At 48.9% G+C, this 27489-nt stretch overlaps 1 protein-coding gene and 1 long non-coding RNA gene across 21 annotated transcripts in view; one reads left to right on the top strand and one right to left on the bottom strand.

Moving 5' to 3' along the window:
* Positions 1-27489, top strand: part of MICAL3 (microtubule associated monooxygenase, calponin and LIM domain containing 3) — a 296358-nt gene that overhangs the window by 144900 nt on the left and 123969 nt on the right. The window contains exon 1 of one of the 20 annotated variants that reach the window (XM_074391093.1): positions 4940-12389. The exons of the other annotated variants lie outside the window; for them this stretch is intronic. The gene's annotated coding sequence lies outside the window, so the exon portion shown is untranslated. Of the gene's footprint in view, positions 1-4939; positions 12390-27489 lie in introns of those variants that run through there. 20 annotated transcript variants of the gene reach the window in all.
* LOC141582613 (uncharacterized) lies at positions 21680-23379 on the bottom strand. Its single transcript, XR_012515483.1, has 3 exons — positions 23089-23379; positions 22790-23008; positions 21680-22687 (listed from the first exon to the last, which is right to left on the bottom strand). It is a non-coding gene; the product is annotated as an uncharacterized LOC141582613 (long non-coding RNA).

The following is a 27489-nucleotide window of genomic DNA, read 5'->3' as shown; positions in this document are numbered from 1 at the left end:
TGTAAAGTGCCCAGTCATGTTTGACACTTAAGAAAATTTAATAAATGGAGGTAGTTAACTATAATCAGCAGGACATGGTCGACAGACCTCTCATGCCTCCTTCTTACAAAAAAAGGGATATTTGTAAAGTCTCATACTGAGCTTGAAATCTGACCTTGAGGTGTAACTGTTGGCCAGAAGATGAAGAGAATCTGTGAGCTTCTGCATGTAATTGGTTGGCTTTATTCATATCCTGATGGCTTTAGTGCTGAAAATAAGACATAGTCCTCACTCTGAGGAACTCATGAATCTGGGGAGACAGTGACGTAAACTGGTTATGGGAGAATAATTAAACTTTGCAGGTGTCAGGATAGAAGTTAGTTTGAGATATGGTGAAGTCAGCAATCTGTCTTTGATAGCAATCCAGTTTTTAAAAAATCAGTATAGGACTGAAGTTGATGGGGGGAAAAGGCTAGTTCGCCATTATCCAATTTAAAATAACGTCCTTGGAGAATTGACAGGTCCTCGGAAGGACCGATGATAGAACAAACAGGGAGTATTTCTTTGGCCTACTTAAAAGCAGTAGTGATGGAAAGAAGAAGAGACCATGCAGGCGAGCCGCCATTTAATCAGGTGCCGTGGGTAGCTTGCCGTGTGACTCAGGATGTTGTTCCCTCTGCCTTGAGAGAAACTTCCGTTTCTGCATCTCGAGAGGAGACGTCAGCCTCTGCCTTCTAGACTCACAGAACTAGAAGTTGTAAGTAGGATAATCTGCGTGGAAGTACATGGAGAAACATGAAGTGCTGCCTGCATGCGTGGTGGGGTTGGGGACATATGGGTAGACGTCACCGTGCTCTTGCAGAGGAAGGTGGCATCAGAGAGGAATCCCAGCAGAGGAGTGAAGACCGAGCACGTGCTGTTGCTTCTTGTCCTGCAGTTCTCTGCTTTAAGCTACTCAGAAAGCTTCCCTGACTTGGGGCCTCTCCTGCTGTTCTAAGTCACCGTCACCTGTGCCTGTCCTTCCCCGTACCCACGTGTTGTCATTATGTGCTTGCTTGCTCACTTGTTTATTGTCTGTATTCTCCACTGGACGGTAAGCTCCACAGGGGCAGGCGCTGGCTTTCCATTCACCACTGTAAGTTTAATTGCAAGCACAGGGCCTGACATACACTATGCACTCGGTAAATAATGTACCAAATGGAGTGAAAGGTGGCAGGACACGGGGGTCTCCTGCCTGACATGAAGCTGCTCTGGGGATGCTCAGGTGTACACCTCATTGGCCTCTTCTCGTGCAGAGGCGCGTGTGCATCTGAGAAGGGTATCCAAGAACCCTGCTGGTGCGGGTGCTCAATGCCACAGGCTGGATCTGTGACTCATCGCTGCCCTTCCTCCACACGTCCCTTTCTGCCCATTTAGGGATGCCCTACTTAACTTGCATTCAGGGTGCACACTGAATTTGCTGAGTCTGTCCCTTCAGAAGGGACAAGTCTCTCTGGACTTCGTTCCATGGAGTTGGTAGCTTGCTGGTAGCTTGCCAGGCAGGGAGCATGTGTCCGGTCGACTATTTATATAGCACACAACCTTGGCCCTGGTCAGCAGCCACACCCCTTTGGGCTCCCAGCTGTCTGCCAGATCTGATGCCAAGCACTGTTGTGTGGTTCTTCCTTAGCATGTGAAGCCTGGTGCAGATTCCATGCGCAGGCTGCTGGGCCCCTCAGATCACGGTTTTCTCACACCACTCATGCGATGCCCTTGTGGGGCTTTGTGTTTCGTTTTTTTTTTTTTTCAAATGGTGATATAACATACATTTTATAAAGTGCACAAAGCTTGAGTGTGCAACTTGAATTTGTATATATATGAACTTCTGTCTGGTGCCCAGCAGGGTTCAGTCAGGGGAGTTAGGGATAAGGAACTTATTGCTGGAATTAGAATCTCCACAGGTTGGGGGACCAGAGGGTGTGGGGGTCCAGATGTCGGGAGGTCAGAGAGGAGTCAGTCGCCAGTTGCCTGAAGTACTGGTGTGGTTGGATGCGCCCAAGCCCACAGGGACGCCCAGAACCCAGTCTGTTGCGCAGGTGGAGCCGCAGGAGGGGAGTGTGTGGGGAGGTACTGCCTCTGGGGAGCTGCTGTCCGGTTGGGTCCATGGCCCAGTGACTGGTGGCAGGCCTGGGGCCTGTGGTTGGTCAGCAGGGTCAGCGTGAGAAAGGGGTGCTGGCCGCAGTGTGGAGGGCAGGGCAGGCTGGAACCTCCAGGTGCCCGTGTCTGTCCTTCACGTCATGGCCACTGCTTCAGTTTGCCTTTCAGGCTTTACAGAACTTCCTGGCTTGGCCAGTTCTAACTCAGACTCTAACTGGGGGCCCTGGGAAACATAGTTCCCAGCTTAACCAAGCTGACACAGCACCACTGTCCAGAGCAGGGTCCCAAGTCCCGTCTTATCCCAGGTAGCCACTATCTGAGCCAACTTCTGTACCATAGATGTGAGCTTTGTTTGTTCCTGTCTGTGTACATGGAGTCATACGGTATTTTCTTCCGCATGTCTGCCTTCTTTTCCCAGTACAACTAGTCTGAGATTCGTTGGTGTGGCTGTGTGCTGCAGTCGTCCGTTCCTCCTTCCCGCGGGGTGGTGCTAGTCCGAGTCTCCTCGGTGTGGCCGCGTGCTGCAGTCGTCCGTTCCTCCTTCCCGCGGGGTGGTGCTAGTCTGAGTCTCCTCGGTGTGGCCGCGTGCTGCAGTCGTCCGTTCCTCCTTCCCGCGGGGTGGTGCTAGTCCGAGTTTCCTCCGTGTGGCCGCGTGCTGCAGTCGTCCGTTCCTGCTTCCCGCGGGGTGGTGCTAGTCCGAGTCTCCTCGGTGTGGCCGCGTGCTGCAGGCGTCCGTTCCTCCTTCCCGCGGGGTGGTGCTAGTCCGAGTCTCCTCGGTGTGGCCGCGTGCTGCAGGCGTCCGTTCCTCCTTCCCGCGGTGTGGTGCTAGTCCGAGTCTCCTCGGTGTGGCCGCGTGCTGCAGTCGTCCGTTCCTGCTTCCCGCGGGGTGGTGCTAGTCCGAGTCTCCTCGGTGTGGCCGCGTGCTGCAGTCCTCCGTTCCTGCTTCCCGCGGGGTGGTGCTAGTCCGAGTCTCCTCGGTGTGGCCACGTGCTGCAGTCGTCCGTTCCTCCTTCCCGCGGTGTGGTGCTAGTCCGAGTCTCCTCGGTGTGGCCGCGTGCTGCAGTCGTCCGTTCCTCCTTCCCGCGGTGTGGTGCTAGTCCGAGTCTCCTCGGTGTGGCGGCGTGCTGCAGTCGTCCGTTCCTCCTTCCCGCGGAGTGGTGCTAGTCCGAGTCTCCTCGGTGTGGCCGCGTGCTGCAGGCGTCCGTTCCTCCTTCCCGCGGTGTGGTATTCCGTTGCCTGACTGTAACTGCACCTTCTTTATCATTTTGCTGCTGTTGGTCATTTGAATGTTTCCAGTTTTTGGAGTCTTATGAATAAAGCTGCAATGAACATTCTTATACTTGTCTTTTGGCTAACACAGACATTCATTTCTGTTGCAGGATCCCCAAGAACACAACTGCTGAGTTTTAGGGTAGATGTGTGTGTAGCTTTAAGAACCGCTGCTGAACAATTCTGCTTAGTGGTTGTACGCGTTCACATCCACGTTGTCAAGAGTTCCAGTTGTTCCCTTTCCTTCGCTACTTGTGGCATTGTCAGTCTTTAATTGTAGTCATTCTGATGGGTAATAGGATCTCATGTGGTTTTGATGGCCTTCCTGGTGACTAATATGTGGGACACCTGTTCACATGCCTTGGTGATTTGAGCATCCTCTTTTGTGATATGCCTGACCAAATCTTCTGCCTGTTTTTCCTTTGGTGTCGGTTTATACAGAACAACTCTGCATTCCAAATATGAGCGTTTTCTTGGTTACACATAGCCCTTCTGCTTTAAAGAGGTGTGTTCCTTCTGAAATAGAGCACAGAGACTGAGTATGGTGGCTCGCACTTGTAATCCTTGCACTTTCGGAGACCAATGCAGGTGGATCACCTGAGGTCAGGAGTTCGAGACCAGTCTTGGCAACAGGCAAAACCCCATCTCTACTAAAAATACAAAAATTAGCCGGGCATGGTGGCGCATGCCTGTAATCCCAGCTACTTGGGAGGCTGAGGCAGGAGAATCGCTTGAACCCGGGAGGCGGAGGTAGCAGTGAGCTGAGATTGTGCCACTGCACTCCAGCTTGGGCAACAGAGTAAGACCATGTAAAAAAAAGAAAAAAGAAAAAAGAAAAATGAAGTACAACACAGATGGGTTTCAGGCTTGCTTACAGAGAGAAGCCTTTGGAAAAAATGTTGTTACTTATTGGTCTTTTTTCAGGAATCGAAAGTTAAATAACCCAACTTACACATGGTTTTAAAAACAAAATATTGGAGGCTGGGCATGGTATCCATGCCTGTTAGTCCCAGCACTTAGAGAGACCAGTACAGGAGGATGGCTTGAGGCCAGGAGTTTGAGATCAGCCTGTGCAACAGAACTAGACTGTACCTCCATGAAAAAAAAAAAATTAACCAGGCGTGGTGGTGCGCATCTGTGGTTCCAGCTATGGGGGAGGCTGAGGTAGGGGGGATCGCTTGAGCCACGGAGTTTGGGGTTACAGTTAGCTGTGATGGCGGCACTACACTCTGGCCTGGCAGACAGAGGAAGACCCTTTCTTTCCAGAAGAGAAAAGAAAAAGTTCTGAGAGTGCCAGTCATTTGTCGCATCAGGGTAATGTCATTACAGTGACTGTGCTCGCCTCCCTGTGGTGCACATAAAGAACAGTATGAAATGTCTTTCTAAGAGTTCTGGTTTTCATCGTATCAGGGCAGTGTGGTGCATGTACTGTGTTATGTAAAGTCACCTTTATAAGATGTTTCTTTTTTTTTTTTTTTTTTTTTTTTTTTTGAGACGGAGTTTCGCTCTTGTTACCCAGGCTGGAGTGCAATGGCGCGATCTCGGCTCACCGCAACCTCCGCCTCCTGGGTTCAGGCAATTCTCCTGCCTCAGCCTCCTGAGTAGCTGGGATTACAGGCACGCGCCACCATGCCCAGCTATTTTTTTTTGTATTTTTAGTAGAGACGGGGTTTCACCATGTTGACCAGGTTGGTCTCGATCTCTCGACCTCGTGATCCACCCGCCTCGGCCTCCCAAAGTGCTGGGATTACAGGCTTGAGCCACCGCGCCCGGCCAAGATGTTTCTTAAATGCTCCTTGCACATGTGAATCACAGTAGTCTTAGTTCAGTGAGTAAACGTGTTCACCACACCAGATACATCTCACGCACTGCACGAAGACGCATGCAGACAGGTGTTTCTAACAGTACTGTTCCTCACATCGAGTAGTGTTCCTGCAGCGGGTGAATGTGTTCACCACACCGTACTGCATATAGTCAACTATGTCAAGACACATGTAAATAAAACCCTAATTTATCTCGAGTGCTCAGAGTATACACTCAGAAGCCAAACCTTTAATTCAGTCCCTAAAGATCTGAGTGTTTGTTGTAGGTCTGGCACTGCTAAATGCTGGGAATAGAAACCAGACAGAGAGACACTTGCTGTCTTCCAGGAGCCCAGCATCTGCTAGGAGGTGCTTGGAGAGCAGAGGTGAGATCTGTGTGTAGGAAGAAGGAAAGGGCAGAGTTGTTCTGGGGAGGGCTTGGAGATGCGACCCGAAAGCCTTGATGGATGAGTAGGTTCATGTTTGTCATCTGCCTTAGTTCATAGAAGACAGAGGACAAGGAGAGGTTCAGAGAAGTGGGTGCACAGGTGGGGGAAGTGTGTGAAACAAATTGTATGTGCAAACATACTGTGCTGGGAAGAACATGGGTGTTCCTGGAGTATCAGGCAGATGTAGGGGGCTGAGGGAGCAGCAGGGAGATGTGGGGGGCTGAGCACCGGGGTGTTGGGAGGTTAAGGCCAGGAGAGTGGAGGTGAAGCAGGACCTGCAGCCAAGGTTAGCCTGGCAGGGAATTGGTGTCTTTCAGAGTGTGAACAGGGAGGTGGCATAAGTAGATTTGTTTAGAAAGATCACTTTGGAAGAAACATAGTATCTCCATGGGACTTGCACACTGGAGCAGGGTGTGTTTGTGTCTCCATGTTCAGCATTATACACAGTAGTCAAAAGGTGGAAACAGCCTCTCTCCCATTGATGGGTGAATGGAGAAACTAAATACAGTGTGGAATTATTATTCAGCCGTAAAAAGGAATGAGGTCATGGTGTATGTTACAATGTGGATGAACCTTGAAGCCCTTACACTAAGTGAAATAAGCCAGACACAGAGGGACAAATATATGATTCTCCTTACCTGAGGTACCTGGAATAGACAGATTCATAAAGACAGAGTAGAATGGTGATTAGCATGGGCTGAGGGAGGGGGAAATGGGGGTCCAGTGTTTAATGGGTACAGAGTTTCTGCTGGGGATGACAGAAAAGTTCTGGAGATAGACAGCGGCAATGGCTGTGCAATATTGTGAAGGGATTTAATACTGCGGAATTGTACAATTAAAATGGCTAAAAACTTACATGTATCTTAACACAATAAGAAAATAAACCAAAACTACCTTGAGAAAGGGTGGACATTTAGGAGACTGCTGCAGGCGTCCAGGTGGAGATAATGAAGTCCAGTGCAGTGCCGTTAGGAAGGAAGGAATAAATGGGGGAGGAATTTAGGGAGAACAAATGGAAATGCACCTGCACAGTGCTGCCTCCCCACCGTACTTAACAGAGTACAGTCACCTGCACGCCCACGCACCCCACCTTCTGCAGTGGGCAGTCCTGACTTAGGTACTTGGCAGTTTTACTGGAGTTGCAATTCAGGGGGAGACAAACATTTGGGAGGGAAGATGGGGCTCTCTTTTGAGTAACCTGAGTTGGAGGCGCCCTGGCATATTCTGATGGAGAAGTCCAGGGGACAGTTACAAAGATGGTGCTGGGATGAAATAGAATGAAAAAGGGCCAAGGGGAGAGCCCTGGGAGCCCTGTCTCCTTAGGAAGTGGCCCAGGAAGCCGGAGGAGCACGCAGAGAGGAACCAGGGCAGGAGAGTTCAGCTGTATAATCCTTTGTTCTCCGCCAGCTTGGCTTTGGGCATTCACACTGATCCCTTGGGGTATTCGTTTTCCAGGCCGGGCTGTGGTTGGGAGGGCACAGACATCCTGGAATGCCAGGGCTGAGGATGGTGAAATGGACTCAGGGAAAGGTGTTTCTAGGTTGGATTGTGTATCGGCAACTTGTAGACCTTCAGTCTTCATTCCTGCTTTGTTGATTCCACCGTTCCTTCGTTGCGTCTTTGCTCATGTTCTACATATGAAGAAACATTGAGCGCTTTGGCCAGCCTCGCGGTCAGGGTGAAAGGTATCTGTAAGGCCTAATGGTCCCATGGGTACCATCAGTTAAAAGGCCTGTGTGTTTATGTTTTCCAAGGTCAAGGCATTTTTTTCATAAAATTTATTTCTCTGATCAGTGATTTAGAAAATTGCTGGGTTTGGGACTCACAACCCCTCATTTTATACAGTAGTTTTGCAAGCATCTAGCTGTCAGGAGGAAGGGACAGTGCCTGTTTGAGGATGTAGTGGAAAGGTCTTTGATTCCCTGTCTGCAGCACTGAGGTCTGTCATAATAAGAGAGATCTGCGCAGTGGTACTGCTGAGGCACGGCGGAAGGAGGGGGCCCGGAGAGCATGGGCAGATGAAGGGGGCCTTCATTCTAGTTTGGGAAGCACACTATTCTTTTTAAGTAATATTATTACTTAAAACTATTACTTAAAAACTATTATTTTTAAGTAATAGTTACTTTTAAAAAAAAAAATTGTCTAAGTTTCCAGGTCCTCCAGCCAAGCCTAGTTGAGTGCTTTTCGGGCAGAGGCAGGATAACCGACCTCCTCAGCTTTCTGCCTGCTCCGAGCTCCCTTCGTGTTGCTGAATTGGCAGCAACAACAAGTAGATACCAACTTCTTTTTTGACGTTCATCAGCCTCATAAAACTGACTGAATTATAGTTGTCTTCAGGTTTGGGAGTTAATTAAACATCCTCAGGGTGGTGAAGATGTTCTCATGCTAGATGATGGTGGTGGGTGCACAAGTTGGCACATTGACTAAAAGTTACGGATCGTGCACTGAAAACAGGTGACTCTTAAGCTGTCTGTAAGTTATACTGCAATCAAGTGGTGTAAAAAAACATGCCTTCCAGTCCTGAGCACAGTATGGTTTTCTGGCCTGGTGGTGCTTTTGGGGCAGCCAGAAGCCCTGCTGTGAGTGCTTTGGCTTCCTGGCCAAGCCCTCCAGAGGTCCTGAAGTCAGGAACTTGGTACAGCTTGTGGCTCTCACCTGGCTCCCCTCCCCTTGCTCTCCCAGGTGCTTGGCACCTAGCGTGGTTGGAATATTTACCAGGAATGAGCCAAGCCCATTTCGGTTTCTGGCCCGAGGGTAGCTCTCCAGGATCCAGAGGCCAATGTCCAGTTTGGGGCTTATTCAGATCCCATAACTCTTTCCCCCTCACCCTCCCCGGCCCCCCGCCGTTGCTATTTGGTCAGTTTCATTGCTCTGTTGACATCCAGTTTGCAGGGTGTGTTAGGCCATTGTTGTGTTGTTATAAAGAAATACTGGAGATGGGTAATTTATAAAGAAAAGCAGTTTAGCCAGGCACGACGACTCATACCTGTAATCCCAGCACGTTGGGAGGCCTATGCAGGTGGATCGTTTTGAGGTCATGAGTTCGAGACCAACCTGACCAACATAGTGAAACCCCATCTCTAATAAAAATACAAAATTAGCCAAGTATAGTGGTGCACAAGCCTGTAATCCCAACTACTCAGGAGGCTAAGGCAGGAGAATTGCTTGAACCCAGGAGGCAGAGGTTGCACCAAGGTGAGATTGTACCACTGCACTCCAGCCTGGGTGACAGAGGAAGACTCTGTCTCAAAAAAATTTAAAAAAAAAAGGAAAACAAAAGCAGTTTAATTGGCTCATGGTTCTGCAGGCTGTATGGGAAGCATGGTGCCAGCATCTGCTTTGGTGGGGCCTCAGGAAACTTCCAATCGTGGCAGAAAGTGATGGGGAACTGGCATGTCACCTGGCGAGAACAAGAGCAAGAGAGCAAGGCAGCAAGGGCTCAGGCTTTTAGACAGCCGGATCTCACGTGAACTAACTGAGCAAGGACTCACTCATCACCAAGGACGGCCCTAAATCACTCTTCAGGGATCCACACCTGTGATCCATTCCCCTCCCACCAGGCCCCACCTCCAGCATTAGGAGTCACATTTCAACATGAGATTTGGAGGGGACAGGCATCCAAACCGTTTCACAGGGGTAAGCAGGGAACTTTGGTGAAACTTCAGTCTCGTGTTCCATCTGAAGTAGGGGAGGAGGTTGCATCTGTGGTTGAAGAGTGACTTCAGTTGTCTTTGCACTCTAGCCTTTTACTCTCTACTATTTTCTTCCTAAAATTATCTAGATGATTGAAAATCAGGTAACACACTTTCCCTGCCTTTGTCCCAAATGCCTTTTATGCTTGCAGTGGTAGAAAGCAAGTTTGTTTCAATATTTGATTGTTAGTGATCTTCTCTTCCAGAGCTGTGGCTTCCATGATGGTGAAGGTCTTGTCTGCCTTCACTACCACGTGTCAGCTCTTGTCACATACCAGTTTGTTTGTACACAGATTTGCTGTTGCCAGTAGGGCTGGAAGCTTACTGTGCATGGTGGGTTAAGTTGCCCTGAGGAAGGAAGGTCACAGCACTGCACCGTCGTGGGCATGTTCCTCTGTCATCCTGCGGTAATATATGTGAAATGCCTGCTGTCCTCACACTGTGGCTTGAGGTGCTCTGGGGCTGCTGGTTGGATGTCTTCTGAAATACAAGGTTGCTTAATTAAGGCCCTTTAACAAAATCTGTACATCCATGGTGTTTCCCACAGGTTGAGTATCTCTTCTGAAATGCTTGGCACAGATGTGCTTTGGATTTCAGATTTTTTCAGATTTTGGAATATTTGCATTATACCTACCAGTTGAGCATCCCTAATTTGAAAATCTAAAATCAGAAGTGCCCCATTGAGTGTTGCCTTTGAGTGTCATGTTGATGCTCAAAAACATTCAGATTTTGGAATTTTCCAGTTTTGGATTTCCAGATTTGAGATGCCCAACCTGTATCTAGACCAAGTATTTATTTTAGTTGAACAGAGTGCGTTGGCTTTTCCTTGCCCCAGTGAGTGGTGTTTCTCGAGGTGGTAAGTTTAATCTGTGCCTGAATTGGTCCAGGGGGTGAGACCTGCCTGATGAACTGGCTGTGCCTGGTGAGTTGGGCTCCTGAGTGTGGTGCTTGGCTGTAGACACAGCTGTCCAGGATTTGTGAGAGGGCTCACGGGGTCCTCTGGCAGCCTCCCAAGTAGCTGGGACTGCAGTCATGTGCCACCACACCTGGCTAATTTTTGTATTTTTAGTAGAGACGGGGTTTCACCATGTTGGCCAGGATGCTCTCAATCTCTTGACCTCGTGATCCGCCTACCTTGGCCTCCCAAGGTGATGGGATTACAGGCATGAGCCACTGCACCCAGCCCCGATCTGGTGGTTTTATAAGGGGCTTTTCTCCTCCTTCACTCTGCACTTCTCCTTGTTGCCACCATGTGAAGAAGGACCTGTTTGCTTCCCCTTCCACCATGATCATAAGTTTCTTGAGGCCTCCTCAGTCATGCTGAACTGTGAATCAATTAAACCTCTTTCCGTTATAAATTACCCAGTCTCAGGTATGTCTTTAATAGCAGCATGAGAACGGACTGATACAGATGGCTTCCCTGGAGTTAGACTCTTGTAAGCTGCAGTTGGTGAGAGGGTCACAGCAGTAACACATTCAAACATCCCTTAGGGTACACTTGGGATGATTCAAATTTTAGGTTTCAGTCTTTGGAGCAAGCCAAAGACTATGTATCCCAGAGTGAGCAGGCCAGTGAGCAGTAGTCCTGTGCCTGCAGCAGACTAGACAAGTGCTTTAGAAAATCAAGGGGTGGGCAAAGCTCAGCTCAGAACCTGAGACTGCCACGGGGCCCCAGCAGGTACCAGAAGGTGGCCTGGACCTTTTGGCCATCAGGTGCTGGCATCTTAGGCCAGGGTAAATGTAGAATGGAGCCAGTAGGCCCTTCTGGCTCTACACTTGCCAATCTCATTGGTGCTGAATTGAGTTTGAGTAAGGATTAAGAAGTCTTCTGTAAAAAAAAAAAAAAAAAAAAAAAAAGTGGTAGGTTGCTGGCTTGGAGCCCGGAGCAGTTGGAATTTTGGAGCCCAAAGAGGTCATGGCAATTGGTTTTTGGCAGCTGGTCTTTGGAAGAAAAGAAACCACAGTTTTGGCCATAGTTCAGTATGTCCCCGACAGGGTTGGGTCACCCCTAGGGCCGGGGGTGCATAAGTGGGGAGAAGTTGTGGGCTGTGGACTTTGAAGGCCCTTCCTGAGCTTGGGGAATTTGCAGTAATCCTGGAGCAGAGAAAGAAAGCTTGTTACTCTCTTTCCCTGAATGTTTCATTTCCAGCCAAATGGGTTGCCTTCCCATAGAGGTGGTGTGGTTAGAGAGGTAGCTGGCGGTCATCTCAGAGCTCAGTGGGAGTCAGCAGAGGGAGAGGTCTGGCCTGGAGAAGCATTTGATCCACTGATGAATTGCACCTAAATCCCACACTCTTAAGCTAATTTCAGGGGAAAAGACATTCCACTGAGTTGGTTTAGGGTCAGTTGTCTAGATTTATTTCTGCTTTGGAGAGAACAACTGAGACTTTCTCCATGAAAATAGTTGAAGAAAACCGTGGCCTTGGAGCTAGCTAGCCCTCATTCCCTTCTGTGGCTTGGAACCAAGACACATGGCTTGGTTTTGAGCCTGCACAGGCACCTCATTGGAGAATAACGACCCTACTGTCCTAGCACTGCGTTCCGTGCCTGCTCCCTAGTGCATACGCTTCCACCTGGTTTCTTCTTTCCGGAGCCATTGGCGTCTCTCAGAAGCCTGGGGGGCAGGAGTCTTCCCTTCAACTTGTCTAACCCTTGGGAGCGTCAGCATCACAATGCCAGTGACTTAGTGTCTGAAGAAGGTAAGGATCATCCTGGAATGTGAACAGAAACCAACAGCTCTGTGACTTTAGACCCTTATGCCGCAGGTGAGCCTTCTGTTTATCTTTTCCCTTGTTTCCTGGCATCTGCCAGCATCTGCACTACGTGCAAGCATGAACGTGAATTCCTCTAGCTAACCAGAGCCAAACACAGATGGGCAGGCAGTTGTGGACTTAATTCCAGAGCAAGTGAGGAATGTTGAAGGGGAGGCTGGCACTCAGGTGGGAGGGAACACAGGGAAAAAGGTGATTGGCTGCCTGGGGCTGGGGTAGGCGGGGTCGCTGCGGTGAAGTCCGCAATGCTGAGCTGCAGTCTCAAATGGAGGAGGGGCCCTGTAGGCAGAGGTGAGGAGGCGCGGAGGTGAGGAACGTGTGAGAGCCTGGTGCATCCCAGGAACCTGAGAGAATGGGTTGCATCTATTCATAGTGGTGAGAGAAGTTGGGCTTTTTGAGCCTTGCTAAGGGTTTGGATTGTTTCCTAGTGTCAGCGGAGGCTGTAACGGGTCACATTGGCTCTTACGAAAGACCCCTCTGGCACTTGTGGAGGATGTATTGGAGCAAGTTATGATTAAGGGGCAGCTGGCTGAGTGCAGTGGCTCACATCTGTAATCCCAGCACTTTGGGAGGCCAAGGTTGGTGGATTACTTGAGGCCAGGAATTTCCTTGTGTGCGAAATGTGAGGGAGTCAGCTTTGTAGTCATCTTAGGTAGGAACTGGAATGGAAGTGCGTTCGCACGGCCCACTTCCCAGCTTGACTTTTTCCTCTGGGATAAAAGCCTCGGGTGAGTTTGGGGTGCCAAGATTCATTTTCCTTTCACACAAGGAATCTCCGGGCTTCTACCAGGATCATGCTAGGGAGGTGAACGTTCTGGGTTAGAATCGCAGATTGGGTTGAGGAGTGGGGAACAGAGAAGGGTCTGAGATGACCCCAGATTTCCATTTGGTGGGTTAAGGTTTGACTCTTCGGGGTGGACTCCTTGGGAGGAGGCACCTGTGTGATGGTAAATGGAGACGTTCGGTAGCTTTGGCTCTCCAGAACAAGTCAGAATGATAAAAATCCAGGGCTATCCAATTTTACCAGAGCAGCAGATGACAGAATCGCAGCTGAGAGACTGGAGGCTGGCGAGGAGAGTGGGCAGAAGCTGGGGCGGAGCACAGCCGGGGAGGGCGGTTCCAGGAAGCGCCGCAGCCAGAGAGTGAGCCAGATAGGACTGGAACATGTCTGAGCCCATCTCACTTGAACGCCACCGTCGCCCTCAGTGGAGTGTTGGAGACAGAGGCCAGATTGGAGAGGGAGTGAAAAGATGACTGGAAGAGGGCCATTAGCAGGGTGGGGACAGGCTGAGGCCCCGAGATACCGAGCCAGGCTAGGGGAACCAGTGGGGGTACTGTAGAAGGCAGTGTTGGGGCCCTCCCCGTGGGTGGAGGTGATGGGCAGGTGCAGCCTCATTGGCCCTCACTTTGGGGACTTGCAGATATGTCCCACCCCCATCCCACTCCTGAGGCTGGCGTTTCATATGCAGCTTTCCCTCTCAACCTGCCTCCCCTGCCGCCCAGCAAGTGTGAAAAGCACAGAAACTCTTTGAGCCCTCTGTCCTTCTGCCTCAAATGAAGAAATGCTGCCTTGTCTGACCCCCAGGCTTGTGGCAGCTTTGTGGCTTTCTCATGTAGATGTTAGCTATACAGGCAACTTGGAATCAGAAATGTTATGGGTCCTTCACTCGCCTCTGGGGAAGTGGGCTGGGGCTGCTGTGTAGCGTTTGCTGACACACAGTTCTTTTCTAGGAACCAGTTTCTTTTTATAGGGGATAGTTACACGGAAAGTATTTGGCTGTTGAAACAAAGCTGCCTCCAGGTCCTGTCCCCCTGGCATGCTCTCTCCTGCTGCAAGAACAGGTCCTGAGCTGGCTGTGGGACCTGCTGGGCAGAGCCTGTGGGAGCCAGGTCCAGGGCTGGTCGTTGTCATGGGAAAAGGGCAGGTCTCCAGGCAAGCACCTTCCCCCATGGGCAGAAGCCATCTGGACTTCCCTTGTAGGGGTCCCAATCTCTGTGACTCCCAACTTGGTGGCACCGTGGCCTGAAAACGCACAGTTCATTTTCATTTGATACAGCTTCTGTCTCACATCCTAACACAGTGCTGCCTGGAGAATTTCATGTACATAGCCATTTGTTCATCAAGTGGCCCTCACTGTGCACCACTGGTTGTGGTCCAGGGACTGTTCTCGGTGCAAGGACAAAACCCTGACCAAAATGGCAAAAATCCTCACCCTCCTGGAGCTTACATTGTAGCAGGAAGATAGATTGTTAAGTAGATAACATTTAGAGGCCCAGTGCGGTGGCTCACCCCTATAATCCCGGTGGGAGGCCAAGGCAAGAGGATTGCTTCAAGCCCAGGAGTTGGAGACTAGCCTGGGCAACATGGTGAGACCCCATCCGTACAAGTAAAAGCAATCAGCTGAGCTTGGTGGTGTGTCCTGTGGGCCCCACTACTCAGGAGGCTGAGGCAGGAGCATCACTGGAGCCCAGGAAGCTGCAGTGAGCTCTGATTATGCCGCTGCACTCCAAGCTGAGCAACAGAGTGCGTCCTTGTCTCAAAAAATAAAAACACACACAAAACGAAAACGTGGAGTACGCCCAGTTGTGGTAAATACTTTGGAGAAAACCAGGGAAAGAGGATGAGCAGATTTAAATGGAGTGACCAGGGAAGTCCCCCTTGAGAAGCTGATGTTTGAATATGTGTGTCAGCTCCACAGAAGGCTCGTGTCCTGGAAGTCGGCGCTTGTTTTCCTCTGTTCACTGCTGTGTTATTTCTGGAGTATAGAAGAGTGCTCTGGTGTAAGAGATGCTCAGTAATATTCTTGAGTGAATGGATCGGAGGGAAGAGCATTTTTAGACACACACAGCTGCAGATGCGAAGGCTGAGGTGAGAGGGTGTCTGCTAGGTGGGGAACGTGGGAGGCGGGTGCGGCGGTACGGATGGCGGCAGGAAAGGAGGCGACAGAGGGAAGGCGTGTGTGTGGGCGCAGGTCTCATGGGGGTTGCACGAGGTCAGAACTGTTTTTGTGATCATACTGAGTGGTATTATGTGCCTTCTCCGCCCTCGTTCGCCCAGGTGTGTACAGTGGGCTTTTCTAGAGGCTTCGTGATACGCGCTGCTGCGGCAGACAGAGCAGGTGGGAGAATCTGGCTGCCAGGCGCTAAAGAGATTTGCAGAAATCTAGAACACTGTCACGCTTCTCACTAAATTTCTGTCTTAGAGAGTAATTGTTGTGGGTGTTGGGTTTTTTTCATAAGGTATGTTAATTGTTGTTATTTTAAAGTGAATTAATGTTGACATGTTTTCTGAGTTTTAATTTTACGTTTAGTAAATCTTGATAGGTCTTTGGGTCCTCAATAATTTTTTTTGTTTAAGAAATGGTGTCTCTCTGTCCCCCAGGCTAGAGTGCAATGGCATGATGGTAGCTCACTGCAGCTTGGAACTCTGGTCCTCGGTAGCTTGAAGTGCATAAAGGAGTCCTGAGACCAAAATGTTTATCACATGTTTATAGCGCCTTGTAGCCATTATTTTATATTTGCTTTTATGCTGGCTGAGATGGGAAGTCATGGCTGAATCAACCAAGGAAATTTAGTGAAGACATTTGACCAATTCCCGATTTGTCCTAGAGGACAAAGCAGGTGCATCTAGGCGGGCGGCATTCTGTGGATGGGCACCTCGGTGGGAGAAGTCTCTGGAGTCACTGTGGCTCATGCTTCACTCCCTTCTCATAGCTGGGCTTACCTCTGCCAGGGGAGATAGACGGAAGGGACGTGCGGTGTACACAGTGTGTCCACAGGATGCAGGTCGAGAGTGATAGGGCAGGGGCAGGGTGTTCTTCCCTGGGTGTGATCAGCATAGCTGTCTCTGATAAGGTGAGCAAAGACCTGAAGAGCGAGGGCCAGGGCAGCCCCAGCCGGGGAGGCCTTGGTGAGCAGGAGGAAGACGTCTGGCTGGGCCTAAGGAGTGCTGGGGAGAGTGGCAGGACCTGACCTGTGGCTGGGTTGCAGCAGTCATGTGTCTGACGTGTGCTTTAAATGGATGCTATGGCTGCGTTGTGGAATATTCTGGGGCTGGGTTGGAGGGAGCAGAAGTAGGGAGGCTCACTTAGTGAGCAGGTGAGAGCTGGTGGTGTCTTACGAGGATGATAGAGAAGGTACAGTGAGAAGTGGTTGGATTTGGCTGCATTTGAAGGTAGAACACAGTTCTCTGAAGAACGGACCGTGGGCTGTGACAAATGCAGATGGGCAGGGTTTTGGGTTGAGCATCTTGGCAGCTGGTGGTACTGTCTACAGAGATGCAAGTCACCAGGGAAGGACAGGCACTGGCTAGTGGCAGTGGGAGTGTCACCTCAAGTGCTTTAAGTTTGAGATGCCTGTAAAACACCCAGGTAGAAATGTCACAAGCGATTGGTCATACAAGTGCAGGAGAGACTAAATAAATATCAAGGCACCATTATCTATCAATACTGTGTGGATAAAGCCATGGGGTGGGAGGATCCTCCATGGCACAGCTTTCATGGTGGCTTGTTTCTCGTTAGTGGGTCATGAAGGCAATACACTGGGCACCAGCAGTTTTCAAAAAATGAAATAGAATTGAAAACAATATCTCAGTAGTAAGGGCTGTTGTAAAATATTTACTTTTATGCTGACTGATATGAGAATTTTGTCCTGTGAAATGTTTTTAAAATTACATTTATATAAAAAGAGAGATAGCTGTGTCTTAGATCACAGTACAGAACATTTTTTAAAGCTGTAGATCATAGTTTAAGAAGTTTGAAAGCCACTGATGTAGAAGGAGATACACCTTGAAAAGAGATCAAAGACTGAGTCCATTTCAGGGCTGTGTCAACATGCAGAGGCTGGGGATGGTGTGGGACAGCAAAAGATGCAGAGAGGGGCTATAAGGTCACAGCAGGACCCAGAGAAGAGTGCCCTTTTGCCTTGGAGACCAGTGGGGTGGGGAGGGGAGGGGAGTTGTGACTTGTGACCAGACAGATGGAGGAAAAGGAGAGTTGAGAACCGATCGTTGGATTGGACAGCATGGAAATCATTCATGACCGTGATGAGACATTTCTGTGGGGGTCTGAGGACAAGGTCTACTTGTTGAAGGTTCAAAGATAGTGGGAGAAGAGAAAGTTGTGAACAAAGCATTTCAGCGAGTCTTGCTGTCAAGGGGAGCAGAGGGAGTTAGTTGGAGGGGGAGTGGTCAGGACTGGTTGTTGAAAGACGTGTCCTTGCTGAAGACAGTTCAGTGGGGTGAGGGAGGATCACGGCGGGGAAGGGAGCCGTGTGGAGGCAGCATGCTTTAGTAAGAACAGGGTCAGAAGCATAGGGGGACGCTGCTCTTTGTCATTGGAGGGAAGGTGAATGAGATGGGCAGAGATGTGGACTACCCTTAGGAACTTGGAAGAATGCTGAGAAGGTGGAGCAATTGAGAACCATGGCAGGAGAGAAATTGTGTTTTGTGTTTGTTTTGTTTTGTTTTTGAGACAAAGTCTCTCTCTGTCGCCAGGCCGGAGTGCAATGGCACGATCTCGGCTCACTGCAACCTCCATCTCCGGGGTTCAAGCGATTCTCCTACCTCAGCCTCCTGAGGAGCTGGGACTACTGGCGCCCACCACCATGCCCAGCTAATTTTTGTATTTTTTTTTTTTTTTTTTTTTTTTTTTTGAGACGGAGTTTCACTCTTGTTACCCAGGCTGGAGTGCAATGGCGCGATCTCGGCTCACCGCAACCTCCGCCTCCTGGGTTCAAGCAATTCTCCTGCCTCAGCCTCCTGAGTAGCTGGGATTACAGGCACGTGCCACCATGCCCAGCTAATTTTTTGTATTTTTAGTAGAGACAGGGTTTCACCATGTTGACCAGGATGGTCTCGATCTCTTGACCTCGTGATCCACCCGCCTCAGCCTCCCAAAGTGCTGGGATTACAGGCTTGAGCCACCGCGCCCGGCTGTATTTTTTTTTTTTTTAGTAGAGATGGAGTTTCACCCTGTTGGTCAGGATGGTGTTGATCTCCTGACCTTGCAGTCCACTCTCCTTGGCCTCCGTAAGTGCTGGGATTACAGCTGTGAGCCACCATGCCCGGCCCCTGAGAAACTGTTTTTGTCTATGGGTTTTTTCTGAGAGAGAGTCTGGAATGCAGTGGCACAACCATGGCTCACTGCAGCCTCGGCCTCATGGGTGGCTGGGACAACACGTGTGCGTCACTGTGCCCGGCTAATTTTTCAATTTTTTGTAGAGATACGGGTCTTGCCATGCTGCCCAGGCTGGTTTTGAACCCCTCCTAAAGCAGTCCTCCTGCTTCAGCCTCCCAAAGTGCTGGGATTGCAGGCATGAGCCACCACAGCCAGCCCGATTTTGGTCTTCCACACAGAAGCTGGATCCTTGAGAAATGAACATTGCAAGCTGCTCAGCTTGTCGGTGGCGCTGTCGACATGCCATCTATAGTTAGGCAGGTGTGGGATGACTACTGGGCCTAGATGGCCTTTCAGATGGTGCTGAGCCTCGACTGCAGTGTTTTGTGGTTCCGCGGCAGTGATGGCAGGCAGGTGAGGAGAAACCCCAGACTCTGTTCCAGGTTAGTCTTCTGCCAGCTGTGTGTTGGGCCAGCATCTGAAAGCCTTAGCTGCAGGCTCTGCCCTGGAGAGGAGGAAGTGACCCGGCTGAGTGCCTTGGTGGGACCTTGCATGTTTTCTGCGAGTTTTCCGGTCATCTTTGTGAGGTATTGCTCTCCTTTTGGACTGCTGGAGCCTTGCCATTCTCTGAGCCCCAGTGTGCAGTGGCCTAGAGGTCGCCTTGTGTGGCCTGCCAACCAGCCAGCTTCCGGGGTCCATACAAGCTCCGGTGACTGGGTGGACCGTTCATCAGCAGAACCTTACTGAGCACCTGCTGTGTAGCTGGAACTGTACATGGTGCTAAGCAAAGTATTGGGTTGGTGCAAAAGTCACTGTGGTTTTCGCCATTAAAAGTAATGGCAGGCCAGGCTCCGTGGCTCAAACCTGTAATCCAAGCACTTTGGGAGGCCAGGTGGCTGGATCACGAGGTCAAGAGATCGAGACCATCCTGGCCAACCTGGGGAAACCCCATCTCTACTGAAAATACAAAAATTAGCTGGGCGTGGTGGTGAGTGCCAGTAGTCGGGAGGCTGAGGCAGGAGAATTGCTTGAACCTGGGAGGTAGAGGTTGCAGTGAGCCGAGATCACGCCTCTGCACTCCAGCCTGGCGATAGAGTAAGACTCTGTCTCAAAAAAAAAAAAAAAAAAGTAATGGCAAAAGCAACTACACTGACTTTTGTACCACCCTAATAGGTTGGATTTCAGCCCTTGAGGAGAACAGTTTTTTCTTGGGATTCTCTTTTGGTTGTGTTTTCCCACATCCTCAGTGAGGCTTTCTCCCCACCCGGAGGCCTTTTCGTCACCCCTGAGAGCAGTGCTTTTGGATTAGTGGGCTAGGAAGGTGTTGGTCTTTGGTTTTTCGGTAACTCAGCTCTGTACTGTTGACAGTGGGCAGGCTGAGGTCCACCTTCTGTCCTTCCCCGAGCTCCTACACTGGGTGGAAGAGTATTCCGTGATTGGAAAGTGTTTCATAATTGACTCCTCATAGGTGTTGCTGATGGCTGGGGTGCAGGAGCCTGTTGGAGAATGCAGACTGATAAGTACTGTGTTAGCCCTGTTTGAGTTGCTTAGCCTTTTGGCAGCCAAGAAGAAGAATTACTGTGAAACCAGACTGCTCTCATTGCCAGTTGGAAAGGGCTCCATTTCAAAGGAGCAGATGCAGTGATAAATCATGAGAAGAAAAAGAATCCTGTATTATATGTCCTTGCTAAATTTACTTGAAATGGTATATCCGTTGCTAGCTGGGCAGCTATCTTCCTGGCAGGCAGGTTCCTGCTCTCGGGGGGCAAGGGACTGGAAGCATGCATTCTCCTGATGAGCTTTTATTTCTCAAGCTGTATTTTGGGTGGTTTTTCATCATGGCTAAGGACTTAGGCTCTCAGTTGGACAAGTCTGGACCCAAAACATGCCGGCTCTGCCTCCTTCTTGCTTTGCGACCTATAAAATTCTTTAAGCTGCAGTTTCCCCATCTGTAAAATGGCGGCCACACATTCTGCCTCACAGGATGGTGGAGAGGATGCCATAGGCATGGTTGTGGCATCTCTAGTAACTACTCAGTATCTTCTGTCTTGTTTAACGCTTCAGTTTGGCAGGACGGACACAGGTCTTACTCCTTTAGCCCCTGCCACCCAATGCCATTCTCACACTTTCTAGAACAGATGGAGTGGAGTGATAATGGAGCAGAGAAAGTTCCAAACCGCCCGACCCTGTGTTTGGTTACATACAGTGGCCGTTTATTTAGATTGAGTATAAGCTTTGCTTGCTGGGGTTTGTTGGTGAACTGCTGGATGATAATAGCACTACCGTTGACTGGACCTTGCTCGGTTCCTGGCTCTGATAAACATTTTGCATTCGTTACCTTACTTTCTACAAAACCCTGTGATTTTACTTTTACAGATGAGGAGACTGTAAGAGGGTGAGCCTTAGGCATTCTTCTTGGCGACTTGTTTTGGGGTTACTGTGAACATGAGTTGACATCATCTTCGATGATTGTGTTTATTGGGTGCCTCGTGATTCAGACATTAAATGTGTTTGGGGTGACACAACTGCAAGGCAGAGGTCAGCTCACTTCTAACTCATGTCATTTCTCAGTTGTGTAGATGTTCTTCATTTGGTTTTCATGAAGAAATAGACTGTTAGCAAAGAACAGAAATGAAAATTAGAAGAGATACAACATAAGGGTTAGGACCGTACCACAGTACTTCAGGGTTAGGGACTTGGAAGAGAACCCAGAGGTTATGTGGGCCCGGCTCTTCTCAGATGCTTCTAGAGAGGGGTGTTCCACACTCAGTCAAGCAGAGTGCGGGTCATGAGAAAAGTGCTACACTCCTGCAAGTGTTCTTCTTAGACTGTCACTACCCGCCCAGGCGACTGTTGCATTCCTGGATACCACTTTTTGGTAGCACATTGGAAGCCTCTCTCTAACACCTGTGCAGTTCTCCTTCACCTTCCGCAGCCACGCAGGCCAGGCTCAAGCTTTCCCCAGGACCAGTCCGCTGCTGGGCTCTGTCCTACTCTCGTCACCTCTGGAGAAACACGACACGTTTCTATTCCAGGTCAGGTTGCAGGGCAGAGACCCAGCCCTGCCCTGAGGAAGTTCAGAGCTGGTGGAGGAGAGAGACACTTAAATAATATTTTTGCAGAGTGGCAGGAGCAGAGGAGGAGGGCCGCTGTGTGAGTAGCAGGCAGGAGAAGGGAAGGGCACAGTGGCAGAGGAGGGGCTGGCTTCGTGTTTCCTCTCCGTCCCGCCAGGTGTCTGCTTGATGATGATAAATAGGTTGGAGAGTCAGCAAAGATCCCGGGACGGAATACATGTGGATTCAACACCTTCTCATGATAGAAATACTCACCAAACTAGGAGGAGAAGGAAACTACGTTCGCCTAGTAAAAGCCGTATGTGAAAAACCATGGGCACACATCATACTCAACAGTGAAAGGCTGAAAGCTTTTCCCCTTAAGATCAGGAACAAGACAAAGATACCCGCTTTTGCCTCTTTTATTCAACATAGTACTGAAGTTCTATCCAAAGCAATTAGGCAACAAAAACAAGTCGTCCAAATTGGAAAGGAAGACAGTTATGTTCCTTCATAAATGATGTGATCTTATGTGTAGAAAATCCTATAGATTCCACCAAAAAAAACCTGTTCAAGTCTAATACGTGAATTCAGCAAAGTAGCAGTATACTAAGTTAATACTCAAAAATCAGTTACATTTTTATATACTGACAGTGAACAGTCTGAAAATGAAGTGTTGAAAATAATTCTATTTACAGTAGCATCAAAAGTAATAAAACACTTAGGAATTAACCAAGGAGGTGAAAGGCTTGTACAAGGAAAACTAAAAAACATTACTGGAATAAATTAAAGAAAAGATAAATGAGAACAAATTCATGTTTATGGATTGGAAGAGTTATTATTATTATTATTAAGATGTCAGAATTGCCCAAACAATACATATTCAATGTAATCCCTATCAAAATCTCAATTTTCTTTTTTACAGAGATAGAAAAACCCATCCTAAAATTTACATGGAATCTCAAGGGACCCTGAATAGCCAAAACAGTTCTTATAAAGGAGACCAGGAGGACTCATGCTTCCTGATTTCAAAACTTACTATAAAGCTATACTAATCAAAACAGTGTGGTACTGGCATAAAGACAAACATATAAACCAATGGACTACAATAGAGGGCCCAGAAACATACCTTAATATATATGGTCAAATGATTATTTTTTAAGAGATGGGGTCTTAAGCTTATAATTCTCCAGTGTTATCAGTGAAAATTTTTAAAAAGGGAAAAAAAAAAAAAAGAGAATCAGAGAATCTTCCTGCCTCGGCCTCCCATGCCTCACTTAAGGTCAGGTGATTTTTGACGAGGATACCAAGACTCCTCAGTGCGAGAAGGACAGGCTTTTCAACAAATGGTGCTAGTTGCCCGTGTTGCAGGAAGACAGATCGGGAGCCTGAGGCATGTTGGCAATTTGGGTCCTGGCTTCTGCGGAAAAATATAAGGGAATTAGCTCAGCAATCCATAGTGCATTTTTCATGTAAACTTCTGCCTGATGACATTCCAAAACAAGTGTTTCTCTCCACCTACCTTTTCCTTTCTTGGTTTTTGAGACAGGATCTTGCTCTGTGTCCCAGGCTGGAGTGCAGTGGCATGATCATGGCTCACTGCAGCCTCGACCTCTCATGTAGTTGGGACCACAGCCACGTGCCACTACACCCAGCTAAGTTTTTTGTTTTTTATTTTTCGGAGAGACGGGATCTCGCTGTGTTGCCCAGGCTCATCTTGAACTTCTCCCGCCTTGGCCTGCTAAAGTGCCAGGTTTACAGGTATGAGCCATCGCGCCTGGCCCTCTACCCACTTTCAAGATCTATTTAGATGAGACATACCTCTGATTGAATGGGTTAGGGGAAGGCGCGGTTCACTGATTGCTGTGTAAGACTCAGAGATTTGCACATTTGCTGGTGCGCTCGCGGTGCAGTGGCTAGGGAGGAAGCGAAGCTTCACTCTGCGGCCACGCTCTTGAGGTGTAATTCTTATTTTGTTGTTTTGTTTCTCTTTTCTTTTTCTGTTTTTAAAGATGATTCTCCTTTCTACTCCTCCACAAACATCCAGCCACCTTTTCTAAGAGCTGGAGATTGAGCGTTCTCATAGACAGCCAGAAGTTCAGTGACAACCTTCGCCTGTTGGAAATAGAAACATAACCGTGTCCTGCGTGTGCTTATCTCTGCAGCGCCACCCTCCACAGCCAAGGCCCCTGCAGGGCTTCTGAGTCAGCAGTCAGCTGCCATGGACACACATGCAGGCTGGAGTCAGCTGGCGGAGACTCACAGATGCCTGGAAACCTGGCGTCACCTCCTCTTCCTCCCCCAACCCGGCTCCTCACTTCCTCTACCCCTTCCTTGCACACCTTTGGCTTTTCAGTTTCTGGGATTTCTGGCACCTTCCTGCCAGGTTTCCTGGTCTCCAGGTTCCTGTGATTATGAACCGTATACAGGGTGGTACAGGCCAGGCCAGGAGGAGCATGATCTGGCTGTGACCTTCAGGAATGAGGGAAATGGGGGGTGGTAACAGGAATTAGCCCTGCTCCCCGCGCTTCCCAGCTGTCATCAGAGCCAGTGAGAATGCTGGGTAAGCCCCTTGCAGAGCGAGACAGGCCCAGCCCAGCAGAGCCACAGAGCCATGCTGTCGCACTCTGGAGGAGTCCAGGCTGCAGCCATTCAGCTGCAAAGCAGGAAAAGTGAGGCAGCCCAGGGGAATTCACCTTGTGTCATCTTACCTTGGGTGCTGGCCGCATTGTCGCAGGAGCCAGCCTGCCTCTGTCCATCCGTTGTCACCAGTGCCCTGCAGGTTGAAATCTGTTCGGCCGGGCACTTAATACTTGCCTGCTGGTTAGCTCTGCAGCCCTCTGGGAGCTGCGGGTGACACCTGTTAAATTTGAAAGTATTTTTCACCGGCAGAAGGATTGGGGACAGTTTTAGTGAAGGTATTTCTATGTCGTGGGATTTCATTTGGAAATCCTCTGTGGTGGTTAGCAGCTCTTTGGAAGTGAATTATTTCCAACTAAGTGGGTTACAACCAATCAAGGGGATATTAGCTCACATGGAAAAATTCTTCTTGGGAAATAAGTGCCCAAAACTCTTTCAGGAGGGTGTGAACCAAGGCCAGCATTATGACAGGAAGGATTTTAGAATCGTGTGTTGCAGGGCCTTTAAGGGATTGGCTTCAGCGAGAACATCATGGTTCTGACCGCTCTGAATCCTGGCGAGGAGTTGAAAGTGGCTGCTGTTTAGGAACAAAGAAAAGTCGTTTTCTTCTTTGACGTGAAGTAGAGGTGGTCAGACCCAGTGTGTGCAAAGCTCAGCAAACACTGTGACTGGTGGCGTTGAGGTTCACTGTGAATGCAGGCAGGGCATGCAGGGTCGGGGTTGGTGGCGTGGAGGTTCACTGTGAATGCAGGGTCGGGGTTGGTGGCGTGGAGGCTCACTGTGAATGCTGGCGGGGCATGCAGAGTCGGGCTTGCACAGTGCTGCGTGCTTGTCAAAGAGCAAGTGAGGCCTCAGAAGTCCCCAGAGACAGCAGGGGGCAGAGGGGCCTGATGCAGAAAATGCTCTGGGACCTTGGTTTCTAGTCATGAGTTGTCAGCTGTCACCGTTTCTCCTGACTTTGTATAAGCACAAAGGCAGGAGAAACTCCCCTGCTCTTTCCTGCCCTACTAGCCACCTTTTTTTTTTTTTTTTTTCTCTGAATGAAATCTCCCTCTGTTGCCCAGGCTGGAGTGCAGTGGCACCGTCTAGGCTCACTGCAGCCTCCGCCTCCCGGATTCAAGTGATTTTTCTCCCTCAGCCTCCTGAGTAGCTGGGACTACAGGCACATGCCACCACACCCAGCTAATTTTTTGTATTTTTAGTAGAGACGGGTTTTACCATGTTGGTCAGGATGGTCTCCATCTCCTTGCCTCGTGATCCACCCGCCTCGGCCTCCCAAAGTGCTAGGATTACAGTTGTGAGCCACTGCGCCTGGCCCCCTGCAAGCCATCTTTTGACTTTCTAACATTTCTAAGATAAGCTTTGGCTTGTAAGAAAAACAGTAAGTTCTTTTTAGGATCTGTAAAGTGTTTCTCTTGTTGCTACCTGGAATAAAACCTTTATTTTTCTGGGAAACTGAATGTTTAATTCCTGTTAACTCATTTCTTGCTGGACTCTTAGCCATGTGGTTACTGGGAGAAGCTATGTATGTTAACAGTGTAGTGTTTTTTTTTGTTTGGTTGGTTTTGAGACAGGGTCTCACTCTGTCGCCCAGGCTGGAATGCAGTGACATGATCTCAGCTGACTGCAACCTCTGCCTTCCTGTCTCACACACAGGGAAACCGAGGGTTTGTGGGGCAGGCCTACCCAGGGTCGTGCAGCGGGGGTCTGGCCGTGTGGGCTCAGCCCTGTGGCCACACTCTTCTCGTCACCCTGACCCACTCTGTGCTCTCTAGTTTTGTCCTTTGTACTGTTGCCTCCCACCACCTGATACAGTTCCAGTGGTAAGGATCAGCAGATGGGGTGTAAAAACGGTTCCGCAGACTCACAGGAGCCCGTGGATGCAGCGGTGCACGCGACGCCGCCCCCCACCTCCCAGCCTCTGTCTAGCGGACTCACTGGAGGCACGCGTATGGACATTTCCATAGGTGGAAAGCGTAGATAGCGTCATTATTGCTGTGCAGTTTGATTCTGGGTGAAAACGGAAAGACTACGAAGTCTCCCCACCCTGTACCTTACGCGATGGCAGGACTTCAGTTCTTTTCATCCCTGCTGACTTTGACAGTCCCAAACTGTCTGCTCCTTAGACTTCTGTGACACTGCTGGTTGGTTCTCTTCAGACCTCTCCCTACTGTTCCCGAGCTTTTGAGAGGGCTCGCCTTTCTCTGCCAGCCTGTTGTAGGCAGGGCCTCCTGGACCTCCAGAGCCTGCGGCGCCTCTCCCCATGCACCCCGCTTGGGTGATCTTCCTGCCCTTTTTTTTTTTTTTTTTTTTTTTTGAAAGAGAGAAAGAAAAAGAACTAAAAAAAAAAAGAATAAAGAAGAGGAAGAAAGAGAAAGAGGAAGAGGGAGAGAGAACGGGGGTGTCGCTTTATTGCCCGGGCTAGAATGCAGCCTAAAAATGGGTATGCCTGTAATTGTGCTTAATAATGGAGACATGAAAAAAATGAGGGAAGAAAAAAACAAGCAGCCAACCAATATTTCATTTAAATCTGTAAGTAGGTGTGATGTGGTGCTGATAAAAGTGTGTATGTATATTTTGTGTATTTAAAGTGGAGAGTTCTATAAATGTTGATTAAGTTTACTTGTTCCAGATCTGAGTTCAAGTCCTGGATATCGTTGTTAATTTTCTGTCTAATATTAATGTTGAAGTCTCCCACTATTATTGTGTGGGAGTCTAGGTCTCCTTATAAATCTTATATATCTGGCATTCGTGTATTCGGTGCGTATATATTTAGGATCTTCAGCTCTTCTTGTTGCATTGATCCTTTTATCATTATATAATGTCCTTCTTTGCTTCTTTTGATCTTTGTTGCCTTAAAGACTGTTTTATCAGAGGCAAAAATCACAACTTCTGCTTTTTGTTTATTTAGTTATTTTTGCTCTCCATTTGGTGGGTAAATCTTTCTCCATCCCTTTGTTTTGAGTCTTTGTGTATCCTTGCATGTGAGATGGGTCTAGATGCAGCATACCGATGGGTTTTGGCTTTTTATCCAATTTACCTGTCTGTGTCTTTGGATTGGGGGATTTAGTTGATTTAAATTTAGAATTAATAATAATATATGTGAGTTTAATACTGCCATTTAATGTTAGCTGGCTGTTTTGCCCATTAGTTGATGTAAATTCTTCATTATGTTGATGCTCTTTACTTTTTGGTATTTTTTAGAAAGGCTGATACTGTTTGTTCCTTTCTATGTGTAGTCATTCTTTCAGAAGCTCTTGTAAAGCAGGCCTGGTGGTGATGAAGGCTCTGAGTGCTTGCTTGTTCACAAAAGATTTTATTTTTCCTTTGCTTATGAAGCTTAGTTTGGCTGGATGTGAAATTCTGGGTTGAAAGTTCTTTTCTTTAAGGATATTGAATATTGGCCCCACTCTCTTCCGGTTTGCAGGGTTTCTGCTGAGAGGTCTGCTGTGAGTCTGATAGGCTTCCCTTTATGGGTAACCTGACCTTTCTCTCTGGCTGCCCTTAGTATTTTCTCCTTCATTTCAACCCTAGTGAATCTGACGATTATGTGCCTTGAGGTTGGTCTTCTTGAGGAATATC

The sequence above is a fragment of the Saimiri boliviensis genome, chromosome 21, assembly GCF_048565385.1.
Source record: "Saimiri boliviensis isolate mSaiBol1 chromosome 21, mSaiBol1.pri, whole genome shotgun sequence".
NCBI lineage: Eukaryota > Metazoa > Chordata > Mammalia > Primates > Cebidae > Saimiri > Saimiri boliviensis.
This window is presented reverse-complemented; position numbering and strand designations above follow the sequence as displayed.